Below are 12498 nucleotides of genomic sequence, written 5' to 3' on the forward strand. Positions count from 1 at the left end.
CTTGTTGTCCCCTGCCTGGAATGTTCCTCTCCAGATATCCACCACCTTCTGCAGGTCTTTGCTCAAAAGTCAGCTTCTCGGGGAGTCCTTCCCTGACCACCTGAGTTTAAGTTGCTCCCCCTCCCTGATTCCCTTATCCCCCTCCAGGGCTTTATTTCTACAGCCTTTATTACCATGTGACATAATATATGTTGTACTTGTTTTAAACGTGTCAATCTCCCTTGCACCAGAATACAAATTTCCAGATGGCAGCATTTTTCTTTTTTCTGGTTTATTCATTGCTGCATCCCAGTACCTAGAGGATAGCCGGCTCACAGAGGACCCTGTGATAAACATTTGTTCACAGCATGAATATCTCTGACCCATCCTCGCTGGTGTTCTACTCTGACACAGGCTGGGAATCCTTATTTAACTCAAATTGATATGACCCCAAACTCTAGCTTCCTTTGTTACCTTGGCATGAGGTCATCAGAGCTGAAACCTTTCCAAAGCAAGAAGGTCACATGATGGGCCATAAAGCATCTGGTCTCTGAATCAAATAGACCGGGGTCTAGTCACAGTTCCAACGCTTAGCAGCTGTGGGAGTTTGGAGTTTGCTTTCATCTCGCTGAACCCCAACTTCCTCATCTGATAAATGACTACAAGGATACCTACCCTTCGGGGATATGAAAATTATTTTATGTATAAAGATAACTGGCCTAGAGTGGCATTCAGTAACTATGAATCATTATTATAACTACTAAGCTTTTATATCTATTTTAGCTTAGAACTATTAATCCATAGATATCTCTTAGTCACAAGAGAAAAATGAATTTTATAAATCATTTTGCTATTTGCTAGGGGAAAAAGGTATAACAAAAGATCACCTAAAATGACTTACAACTGGAAAGGAAGTATACTTTTCTCTATTATTGACATTAAGAGGAAAAACAAGAAATCTTGTCATAGGATGGATTTATGTCCTAGATTTTTTTCAGAGTTCAGTCTTCAAACATCATTTCACACTGTTTTTTCAGTCCTGTGCTATGTGCCCCCTCCATTAACCTTAGCCACCCATCTCTTCACGGGGGCTGGGCAGTCCAAGTTCTAATACCTTGGCCGCACATCTCTTTAGAACTCACTCTGATGCGTCGGGGAGCCCTGGCTCCCTGGAAACGGTCCAGGAGTCACTGACAAGCCCGTCTGCATGACCCTCATGCTCCTTTTAGATGAGGCTTTGATTCACAGCTGCACCAGCTCCTACTTTCCCTTTCGTCTTTCGGAAAGAGGGGAATTTTGAGCAGGGCATGAACGGAGGTGGTGGATCAGCGGAGAGGAAAAAGGAAGGTGGCCCCCGCGGGGACAGTCTCAAGAGCCGAGGTTCAGAAGCAAGGAGAATGCTGTCCTTGGGCGACGACGAGCAGACTTGCCTGGAAACACAGGAGGGGTTGTACTGAACACGGAAAAAGCGGGAGCAGGTGGGGGGCATGAAGGGAGGCCAGGTCTTCGCAGATGGCTCAGGAATCTGGGCTGGTTTTTGAGGCTTCACAAAGTGCTGGAGGCTTCGCCAGGGGCACAGCCTGAACAGCTGGGACTTGGAGCCTGTAGAGCCTGCCCAGGAAGGAGGCAGGAGAGGAGCAGGGAGGACACCGTGCCGTGGAAAGCATCTCTGGGACAACACGCAGAAGGCCCTGGGACATCGGAAAGACACAGGGTCCAGAAGGGTTCAGAAATAAGAGCAAGGCAGAAACCTGACTAGGGTTATTAAGTTCCAGCATCTGGAAACTTCCTTCTCCAGGCGGCTTCCCCAGCCCTGCACATGGGCCCCCTGAGCCCTGAAGGAGAGTGGGAAGGGTAGCCAGTGGCGGAGGTGGGGACGCCTGGCGGTCTCTGCTGGGCAGATGAATTTCTGCGGGGGGGGCCACGGTTCGCAGGCGGTCCCGGCTACTTCTCGGAATCAACCGGCCCCAGGAAAGCTCAGCCCTGATAACTGATGCCCTGCGCGACGCTCTGGCTCCCAGGAGGCTGTCCTGTTCGGTCATGCTTTATTCTGTCCTTCCATGTCTTGCGAACAGTGCCTCACGGTCCGGTCCTGAAGGTCGATACAGACTTCACTATTGTCTCCACATCTGCGTTGTGGAAACCCAACAACTCAAACCAACCCCTCACTGCCCCAGACTGGGGGTTCCGATCAGACAAGGTTCGGTGCCTCTGAATCGTCTCACCCTTGTGGGACAGGCTTGATGCGGAAGGAAAGCTACCCACCCTGGAGAAGGAAGGAGAGGACCCCGAGGGCCCTGCTCTCCGGCCCTCTCTCCTCACCATTTCTCCTCCTGGGGTGCCAGGTCCCTGGACACCTACTGTATGTAGCAGGGGGAGTCCTAAAAACCTCATTCCAGCAAAAGTATTTTCCATTGAGCCCCCTATTTTAATGATCCTGGGGGAAGTGGAGGACTCTGTCCTTATAAAAACTCTCCTGAGGCTCCTGGGTGGCTCGGTAGGTTGAGAGTCGGACTCTTGGTTTTAGCTCAGCTCGGGATCTTGGGGTGGTGGGATCGAGCCCCACATTGGGCTCCATGCTCAGCGGGGAGTCTGCGGGAGATTCTCTCCCTCTCCCTCCGCCTCTCCCCGGATGCGCAGCACACTCTCTCTCTCTCTCTCTCTCAAGTAAATAAATAAATAAAATCTAAAAAACACAAAAACAAACAAAAAAACCCCTCTCCTAGTTGGTTTGGATTTTGAGGCTCTTGCTGCCCTCACAGTTACCTACAGAATAATCATTTTTTAAAAGGCAAACAAGTCATTTTTCTCTGAATTACTAGAATAATGCCTTTCATGTTTGCCTTTCATTGGATATTTTTTCCAAACCTTCGCTTGGCTCTCTCCTTATGTTTTAGATCTCTACTCAAAAGGCATTTTCTCAGGGGACCCTCCTTAACCCGCTCACCATGTTCTCAGTCCTGGCTGGGCATTGCAACAGCAGGAAGGTTCGTAGGTTCTTAGCCCCCCCACTCCCCAGAACTGCTGATCGAACTGGTCTGGGGTGTAGCCTGCGCAGTGGGATTTAGGGACTCACTTCATTACTTTGGGGGGTAGGATTTGATGCAAGCCTACACAGGAGATTCGTTCACATGCTTGCATTCAAGGTTCCAACATGTTCTTCCAGTACCACCAAACAATTCTGCAACCACAGCCCTGTGCCCTAAGATTTCACTACATGCTGACACTATCTCCATGGAGATAGCATCAGATCCCACAGGTTCGGGGCTCGGTCCCAGAAGACCGTCCCCACCACCCACTTCAGATGCCAATCACAAGTCCAGGTTATCACCTGTGCTTCTGACTCATGAACAGGCTATAGATCAGAGATTCCAAAGACCCCAGTCCCCTTAGGGTTCCATTAACTTGCTAGAGCAGCTCCTGAACTCAGAGAAACATTTTACTTGCCGGATCACTGGCTGATTATAAAAGGATATAGCTCAGGAGCAGCCAGATGGAGGAGTTGCATATAGCCAGGTGGGGGGATATGGAGTGCACCTCCCACGACCCCTCCAGGATATGGAGTGCACCTCTCCGACCACCTCCACAGGTTCGCCAACCTGGAAGTTCTCTGAACCCTATCATTTGGGTTTCTATGAAGGATTCATCATATAGGCACAACTGGTTACCTCGCTGACTCCTGGTGACTGATTTAACTTCCAGCCCCTTTTCCCTTCTGGAGGTTGAGGGGTGGAGCCAAAAGCCCCAACCCTTTAGTCACGTGGCTGGTATACCCGGCAACCACACCTACATTAGATTAGGGAGGGGCTATCCATTATGTCATTAACATAACAAAAGACACCTCTATTACTCCCCTCACTTCGCAGATTCCAGGGGTTTTAGGAGAGCTCTAAGCCAGAAAGGGCGACAAAGACCAGATCTCTATTTCTTGTTATAAATCAAAGTGTCACACACACAAAATAAATAAAATAAAAAATAAAATAAAGACATAAAAAATAAAAATAAATCACAGCATCACAAAGTTACACATAGCTATGGACAAAACTTAACAGTACTGTCCCCATCCCTGCAACTTTCCCTGAGATGGGGGGCCTCAGTGACCAGTATGGCACACAAGAGGACACCCTTGAGTACTGGTCCCCAGCCAAGTCATCGAGGAGGCACTCCTCCTCCATAAAAGGAAGGCAGTCACTTAGATGCAGAACTTTTCAGGAAGGAGCCTACACTCAAGCTTATTTTTCTGAAATGTTCAGTTCCACCAAATTATAAGTGGTACCAAGAAATTTAAGCACCATGTTCAGAAATTGAGAAAGCAGCCCGTTCCATGCTTGTGAGCCCTACTGACTCCTGCTCAGTAAGTCGCTGCCTGTGTGACTGGAGATCAGGGGACCAAGTGCTCCCCTGTCACAAAACACTTTCTTCATCCTTTAGGCTCACACCCAGAAAGCCAACCTTTTGGGTGAAAATATTGCGTCTCAAGAAATGATGCACGTAGGCCATGTGAGAGGATCACTCTGGTCACCTCCTTCCGTGGGGTACCAGAAAGCTCAGCCCCAAGGCTGGTGGTCGCAGAGACGTGGAGGGAAGTTGGCAGCCTGGTAATGAAGCGGGATAATGCCAAGCTCCATTCGTATACAGCTGTCTGTTCTTGAAAACGTGGACGATGCCAGAAGCTTGATGACAGCTCAGGAGGATTAGTTAGGCATCTGAATGCCCCGTTTCTCAAGAGGGTAGCCGAGTGTGGAGTGAGTTCCCAGTGGTGAGTTCCCAGGGGTCATTCATGGCTCAGCAGGTGAGCCAGCACTGAAGTCAAATCTGACTCATGCCTTATCTGCCTTGAGGTAGGTGTTTTTGGTGATGTAGCCTAAAGCCCTAGCTTACCTTAGGCCTAAGAACCTCCAGGAGGAATATCAAAGCAAGGGGGAAAGCAGGTGTTTTGGGTGATGACCCCCAAAATAAGCCTGAAGCCCTAGTTTATCTTAGCCCTAGGAACCTCCAGGAAGAATATCAAAGCAAGGGTTTGGGGCCGGGGTGGTTTGCAAAAAAGCCCCGCCCCTCCCCCTGCCCCCAGACCATCTTAGTTGACCTCTCTGTTTTACTGGGGTTTCCCTGTCCCTACCTCGCCTTTGACATCACTGGCCTTACAGCTTTGGACATGTTTATTCTCTTCATACTGAGGCGAGACAGAGAGACCTCCCTGTGTGGGTTACCCCATCTGTCAGCATTACACTTTCCAGGCTGCTTATGAGATGTTTCACCAAATAACCTTCGTGTTCTATTTTTATCCTTTCATCTTTATTACATAACAGCTCAAGAGAATTGCCACAGTTCATATAAATATATGTATATATTTATACCATCTAGAGACACACACAATGCGCAGTCGGTCCTAAATGCATGGTATGTGAGTGGGCGATTCAAAGGTCACTCTGCTTTCTCCCACGATGGTGAGTCATCACTTCCCTCCTTTTGTATAAAGCTGCGCGCTGCTCTGACAACCAGACAGTCCTCATACTTAGCCTGTGTTGGGGTCTAGGTTGGGGGGAGGGCTTTGCCTTTCATATCCCACCTCCAGCTCTGGGGGTCCACCCCCACCTATAGTTCTGACCAAGGAGATCTAATCAGAAGTCTCTAGGTGGGGCTTCCAGGAATGTTCTTTAAAGGGCATTGAACTAGCCTTCCGGGGAAGATGGAGTAGGAGGACCCTAAGCTGTCGTAGATAACACCCATACTAGTATAAGTCACCCAGAAAATGACCCAAGGCCTGGCAGAACAAACTCTCCCCAGATAAGTGTAGAGAAGAGGCCGCATCAAAGAGGGTAGGAAGGGCAGAGAGTTATCTGCAGGAGGGAGGGATGTGGTGGGCACAGAGAGGGGAGAGGAGCAAACTCCCATGCTAGGCACCCCAGGAACCCACAAGGGGAAAGCAAATCCCCATAACATTTGGCTTTGGGAAAACCAGAGGGGCCTGGTAAGCAGTGGGGCTCAATACCCAGAATTTTAAGAATCAGCAGCTCCAGGAGAGTTGGGGGTGGGGGGTGACAGGAAATAATCCTAGCCCTTAAAGAGACAGCACAACAGCCCCATGGAGATGGAGCATAGAAGCAGCAGCTTGAAAAACTGGGTATACAGGAGGAGACTGGCTTACTCAGGAGATTTATTTACTAATTTCTGAGCATGTGCTGGAGATGGAGGGACCCTTCGGGAGACTTCTCCAAGAACAAAAGAGCTGGTGGTGTCATTGCCCTCCCCTGCCCCCCAGCCCAGACACACAGACACACAGAGGAACCAGATCAGCAGGCACATACTCCAACTCACTTGCTAACAGTGTGTGCCCTGCCTCTGAGTTCTCCTGCACACCCGCTGCCTCCATTCCTGCCTGGGCAGGAGTTTTTCCGGGTGGCTGCAGGCCTCCTTCCACAGCAGACCAGTGCAGACCTTATGACCTGTCCCCCACCCCCAAGTTCTCCTGTGAACTAATCCCCTCCAATACACCCTTGGCCAGAGCCCATCTAAAGCAGTGTCACAAGCCTTGCAGTGTGCAAGCAGCCCAGACAGGAGCCAGCTCCACTCTGAGATGACTCTTGCCCCGGGGAGAGGGGAAGATGACCACACATACAATCCAACTGAGGCCACAGCAGAGAGCTGGGGGCAGACATCGGGTCAGACAGCAGCCCCTGCCCACCAGTGCAAGCTTCTTAGGGAACAGCACTTTGGTGCTACTGCATCTTGGGCAAATGCCTGATCTGACTCAACTCAAACTGAAGGCAGCTCCAGACTGGCCCTCTAACAAGACAGAGACCAAACACCCCTCACAACAGGCAAAGAGAGCCATTGCCAATGACCGGAATGAAGGACATGGGGCTCAACCACAACAGGAAGGGCACATACAACATGTATAGGAGACACTCCTAAAGCGCCAGGTTCTGGGAACAGGGGATATTGTACTGAAGGGCACTATAGGACTTCTTCCTCATAAGGCCACTACTCTCAAGAGCAGGAGAGATAGCTGGCTTTCCTAATACATAGAAAGAGAAAGTTACAGAAAAAATGAGACAGAGGAGTATGTCCTAAATGAAAGAACAAGACAAAATCACAGAAGTGACCTAAGTAAAATAGAAACAAGTAATATTCCCGATAGAGAATATAAAGTAATGGTCATAAAAATACTTACTGGACTTCAGAAAATAGTGGAGGACCTCAGTAAGACCCTCAACAAAGAGACAGACAACATAAAAAAGAACCAATCACAGACGAAGAACTCAAAAACTGAAATTAAATATATACTGAGGGAATAAATAGCAGACCAGAGGAAGCAGAACGGATCAGCAACCTGGAGGACAGAGTAATGGAAAGCAATCAAGCTGAACAGAAGGGAGAGGAAAAAGAATAATTATTGAAAATAGACTGAAGGAACTCAGTGACACCATCAAGCGTAATAACATTCACATTATAGGCATCTCAGAAGGAGAAGAGAGAAAAAAGGGTCAGAAAATTTATTTGAAGAAATAATAGCTGAAAACTTCCCAAATCTGGAGAAGGAATAGAAATTCAGATCCAAGGGGAACAAAAGAACTCCAATAAAATCAACCCAAGGTGTCCCACACCAAGACACATAGTAATTAAAATGGCAAAAAGTAGTGAAGAGAGAATTTCAAAAGCAGCAAGAGGAAAGGAAACACTCACATACAAAGGAAACCCGTAAGGCATTCAGCTGACTTTTCAGCAGAAACTTTGCAGGCCAGAAGAGAGTGGCATGATATAGCCAAATTGCTGAAAGAAAACAACCTGCAGTCAAGAATACTCTATCCAGCAAGGCTATCATTCAAAATAGAAGGAGAGATAAAGAGTTTCCCAGACAAACAAAAGTTAAAGGAATTCATTACCATTAAATCAGCCCTACAAGAAATGTTAAAGGGGACTCTTTGAGTGGAAAGGAAAGACCATAAGCAGAAGTAAGAAAAGTAGGAAGCATAAAAGCAGTAAAATGAAGTTTCTCTATAAAAATCAGTCCAGGGATTCACAAAATAAAAAGATGTAAAGTATGACACCGTATACCTAAAATGTGGGGTGAGAGGAGTAAAAAAATAGCTTCAAACTTAAGCAACCATCAACTTAATATAGACTGTTACATGCAGAAGATATTATATGTAAACCTAATGACAGCTGCAAGTCAAAAACCAGTAACAGATATGCAAAAAATAAAAAGAAAGAAATCTAAGTATATCACTAAAGAAAGCCAGCAAACCATCAGAGGAGAGAGTAAGAGGAGAAAGGAACAGAGAAGAACTATAAAAACCAACCACAAAACAAGTAACAAAATGGCAATAAGTACATACCTATTAATAATTACTTTGAATGTAAATGGACTACCTGCTCCAGTCAAAAGACCAGGGTAACAGAATGGATAAAAAGCCAAGATCCATCTATATGCTGCCTATAGGAGACTCATTTTGGACCTAAAGACACATGCAGATTGAAAGTGAAGGAGTGAGGGGAATCTGGGTGGCTCAGAGGGTTAAACCTCTGCCTTCAGCTCAGGTTATGATCTCAGGATCCTGGGATCGAGCCCTGCAACAGTCTCTCTGCTCAGCAGGGAGCCTGCTTCCCCCTCTCTCTCTGCCTGCCTCTCTGCCTTCTTGTGATCTCTCTCTCTGTCAAATAAATAAATAAAATCTTTTTTTTTAAAAAAGAGAAAAAAAAAGAAAGTGAAGGAATGGAAAAGCATTTATCATGCAAATGAAAGTGAAAAGAGAGCTGGGGTAGCAATACTTACACTGGACAAAGACTAGAACAAGAGATAAAGAAAGACACAAATGATAAAGGGAACAATCCAACAAGAAGATATAACAACTGTAAATATTTATGCACCAGACATGGGAGCACTGAAATACATAAAGCACCTAATAACAAACATAAAAAACCAATCAATAATAATAATAATAATACAATAATAGTAGGGGCTTTAACACACCCATTTACCACAATGGACAGATCATCCAAAGACAAAATCAACAAGGTAAGAGTGGCCCAGATGGACTGAATAGACATATTCAGAACATTCCACCCTAAAACAGCAGAATAAACATTCTTTTCAAGTGCACATGGGACATTCTCCAGAATAGAACACATATTAGGCCACAAAACAAGTCTCAACAAATTCAAAAAATCGAAGGCATAACATCTATTTTTTTCTGATCTCCACACTACAAAACTAGAAATCAACCACAATGGTGCCTGGGTGGCTTGGTCATTAAACGGAGGTCATGGATCCCAGGATCCTGGGACCAAGCCCTATATTAGGCTCCCTGCTTGGCAGGAAACCTTCTTCTCCCTCTCCTGCTTCCCCTGCTTGTATTCCCTCTCTCTCACATACACACACACACACACTCTCTCTCTCTCTCTCTCTCTCTCTCTCTCTAAATATTAAAAAAAAGAAAAAGAAAAAGAAAAATCAACCACAAGAAAAAAAATGCAGAAAGACCACAAATACATGGAGGTTAAATAACCTGCTACTAAACAATGAAAGGGTCAACCAAGAAATCAGAGGAAATCAAAAAACACATGGAGACAAATGAAATTGAAAGTACAACAATTCAAAATCTTTGGGATGCAGCAAAAGCTGTTCTAAGAGGAAAGATTATAACAATACAGGCCTGCCTCAAGAAGCAAGGAAAACCTCAAACCTAACCTTACAACTAAAGGAGCTAGAGAAAGAAGAATAAGCAAAGCCTACCAGTAGAAGGAAGGAAATAATAAAGATTAGAGGAGAAATAAACAAAAGAGAAACTAAAAAACCCCAACATAATAGATTAATGAAACTAAGAGCTGGATCTTTGAAAAGATCAATAAAATTGATAAACCTTTAATCAGACTCATCAGAGAGAGAGAGAAGACTCAAAATCAGAAATGAAAGAGTAGAAATAACAACTGACACCACAGACATACAGAGGATTGTAAGAGAATATTATGAAAACTTGTAATGTCAACAAATTGAATAACTAAAAGAAATGGATAACATACAACCTCCCAAAACTGGGCCAAGAAGAATTAGAAAATTTGAACAGGCTTAGTATCAGCAATGAAACTGAACCAGTAATCAAAAAACTCCCAACAAACAAAAATCTAGGACCAGATGGCTTCACAGGTGAATTCTACCAAACATTTAAAGAAGAATTATATACCTATTCTTTCCAAACCATTCCAAAAAATAAAAGAGGAAGGAAAGCTTCCAAATTTTATTCTACGAGGCCAGCATTACCTTGATAACAAAACCAGATAAAAACCCTACCAAAAAAGACAACTATAAGCTAATATCTCTGATGAACATAGACGCAAAAATCTTCAACAAAAACTTCAACAATACATTAAACAAAATCATAGATGCAAAAATCTTCAATAATACTTAAAAAAAAAATCGTTCACCAGGATCAAGTGCGATTTATTCCTGGGATGAAAGGGTGGCTCAGTATTTGCAAATCAGTCAACATGAGACATCCCATCAACAAGGGAAAGGATAAAATCCATAGGATTTTTTCAATGCTGAAAAAGCATTTGACGAAATATACAACAGCCAATTGTGATAAAAACCCTCAACAAAGGAGGTGTAGAGAGAAAATACTTCACACCTGTCAAAATGGCTACAACAAAAAATACAAGAAACAACAAATATTGGTGAGGATGTAGATGAAAAAAAGAACCCTTGGGCACCACTGGCAGGAAGGCAAACTCATCCAGCCACTGTGGAAGACAGTATGGAGATTCCTCAAAAAGTTCAAAATAGAGCTACCCTATGATCCAGTAATTCCACTACTGGATATTTACCCAAAGAATATGAAACATTAATTTGAACAGACACATGCACCCCTATGTTCATTGCAGCATTATCTACAATAGCCAAATTATGGAAGCAGGTCCAACGTCCAGTGGTAGATGAATGGATAAAGATGTGGTATACATACACAATGGAAGACTACTGCATAAAAAAAAAAAAAATGAAATCTTGTCATTTGCAACCACATGGATGGAGCTAGAGAGTGTACTGCTAAGTGAAATAAGTCAGAGAATGATGAATACCATGTGATTTTACTTATATGTGGAAATTTTTTTTTTAGAATTTTATTTATTTATTTATATGAGAGAGAGAGAATGTGAGAAAGAGCTCCAACAGGGGGTGGGGTAGAGGGAGCGGGAGAAGCAGACTACCTGTTGAGCAGGGAGCCCAACACAGGACTCAATCCCAGGACCCTGGGATCATGACCTGAGCCAAAGCCAGATGCTTAACTGACTGAGCCACCCAGGCACCGTATATATGGAATTTAAGAAAGAAAGCAAAGAAAAAAGGAGACAAGCCAAGAAACAGACTCTTGACTCTAGAGCACATACTGATGGGTACTGGGGGGGAGGTTGGTGGGAGGATGGATGAAGTAGGTGAAGAGGATTAAGAGTACACTTATGATGAGCACTGAGTAATATATAGTTATTCAATTCTATATCTATATATATATATATTGCTCACCTGAAACTAATATAATGCTGTCTGTTAACTATACTGGAGTTAAAATTAAAAATAAAATAAATAGGGGATTGATCTAGCAAGCAACTACCCTCTTTGCCCTTCAGCCTTTAAGTTTCCCTTCCTGGAGGATGAAGTTGATAGCTGGTGCTCTCGCAATCATACTGTGACCATGAGGACAGGACAGAGTGGTCATCTAGGACAGAGGACCCAAATTGCTGAGACATTGTAGAGACACTTTCCCAGTCCTAGGCTCTTTGCTTCCTGACTTTTTTTTTTAAATTAAAGGAGAGAAAAATAAAGTTCCAGTTTGTCTAAATCACTTGTTATTTGATACATACTGTTATGTAAGTTGTTCCCGTTTAAAGATAAATTCTCAAAGTCATTTGAAGTAGAGGATCTCGTTGATACCTTCTCTTACAACCATGATGCTCACTTTGGGCAGCACATTCAAGTCCCTTAGTGTGATTTAAAAAACGTCCATGGCTTGGGTCCCCCTCAGAAACTCCCGAGTAATTGTTCTGGGGCATGGCCTGAGCAAGGGGGTTTTTAAAACCCCCAGGGTGATTCTGATGCGCAGCTCCGGTTGAGAACATCTCTGTTCTCTTTCTCAAGGCAAGAGTAATTAGTTGATTGATTCTCTCCATTGCTCTCTCATTAAACACTAATAAGCACCACTGTGGGCTGCCCAGAGCTCAGGGACTTATCCCAGTGTGTGTGGGGGGGGGTGTTGATTTGTTAAATCACAGGCAGTTGGTCCTGCCTGCAGAGTTTCTGCTTTAAGGGGTCTGGAGCAACACAGAGAATTTCCATTTCTAGCAAAGTCCCAGGTGAGGCTGATGCCACAGGTCAGGTGAGGTGTGGTTTCTTTTGTCCCTAAAGCCTCTTCCTTTTGTGACCTTTTCTGGTTCTGCCACCCCACCAGGCCCCAAGGGCTCTCTGGTTTACTTTACTCTTCCTGCTCTATTGAAAGAGAACAAAAGCTTTTACTCTTTTACTTTTTT

At 44.6% G+C, this 12498-nt stretch overlaps 1 long non-coding RNA gene across 1 annotated transcript; it reads left to right on the top strand.

Annotated features, from left to right (window-relative positions):
• The first annotated feature begins 6883 nt into the window (after nucleotides 1-6883).
• LOC116572374 lies at nucleotides 6884-8385 on the top strand. The gene is made up of 3 exons (XR_004278280.1): nucleotides 6884-7017; nucleotides 7725-7730; nucleotides 8374-8385. It is a non-coding gene; the product is annotated as an uncharacterized LOC116572374 (long non-coding RNA).
• The last annotated feature ends 4113 nt before the right edge of the window (nucleotides 8386-12498 follow it).

The sequence above is a fragment of the Mustela erminea genome, chromosome 13 (assembly GCF_009829155.1).
Source record: "Mustela erminea isolate mMusErm1 chromosome 13, mMusErm1.Pri, whole genome shotgun sequence".
NCBI lineage: Eukaryota > Metazoa > Chordata > Mammalia > Carnivora > Mustelidae > Mustela > Mustela erminea.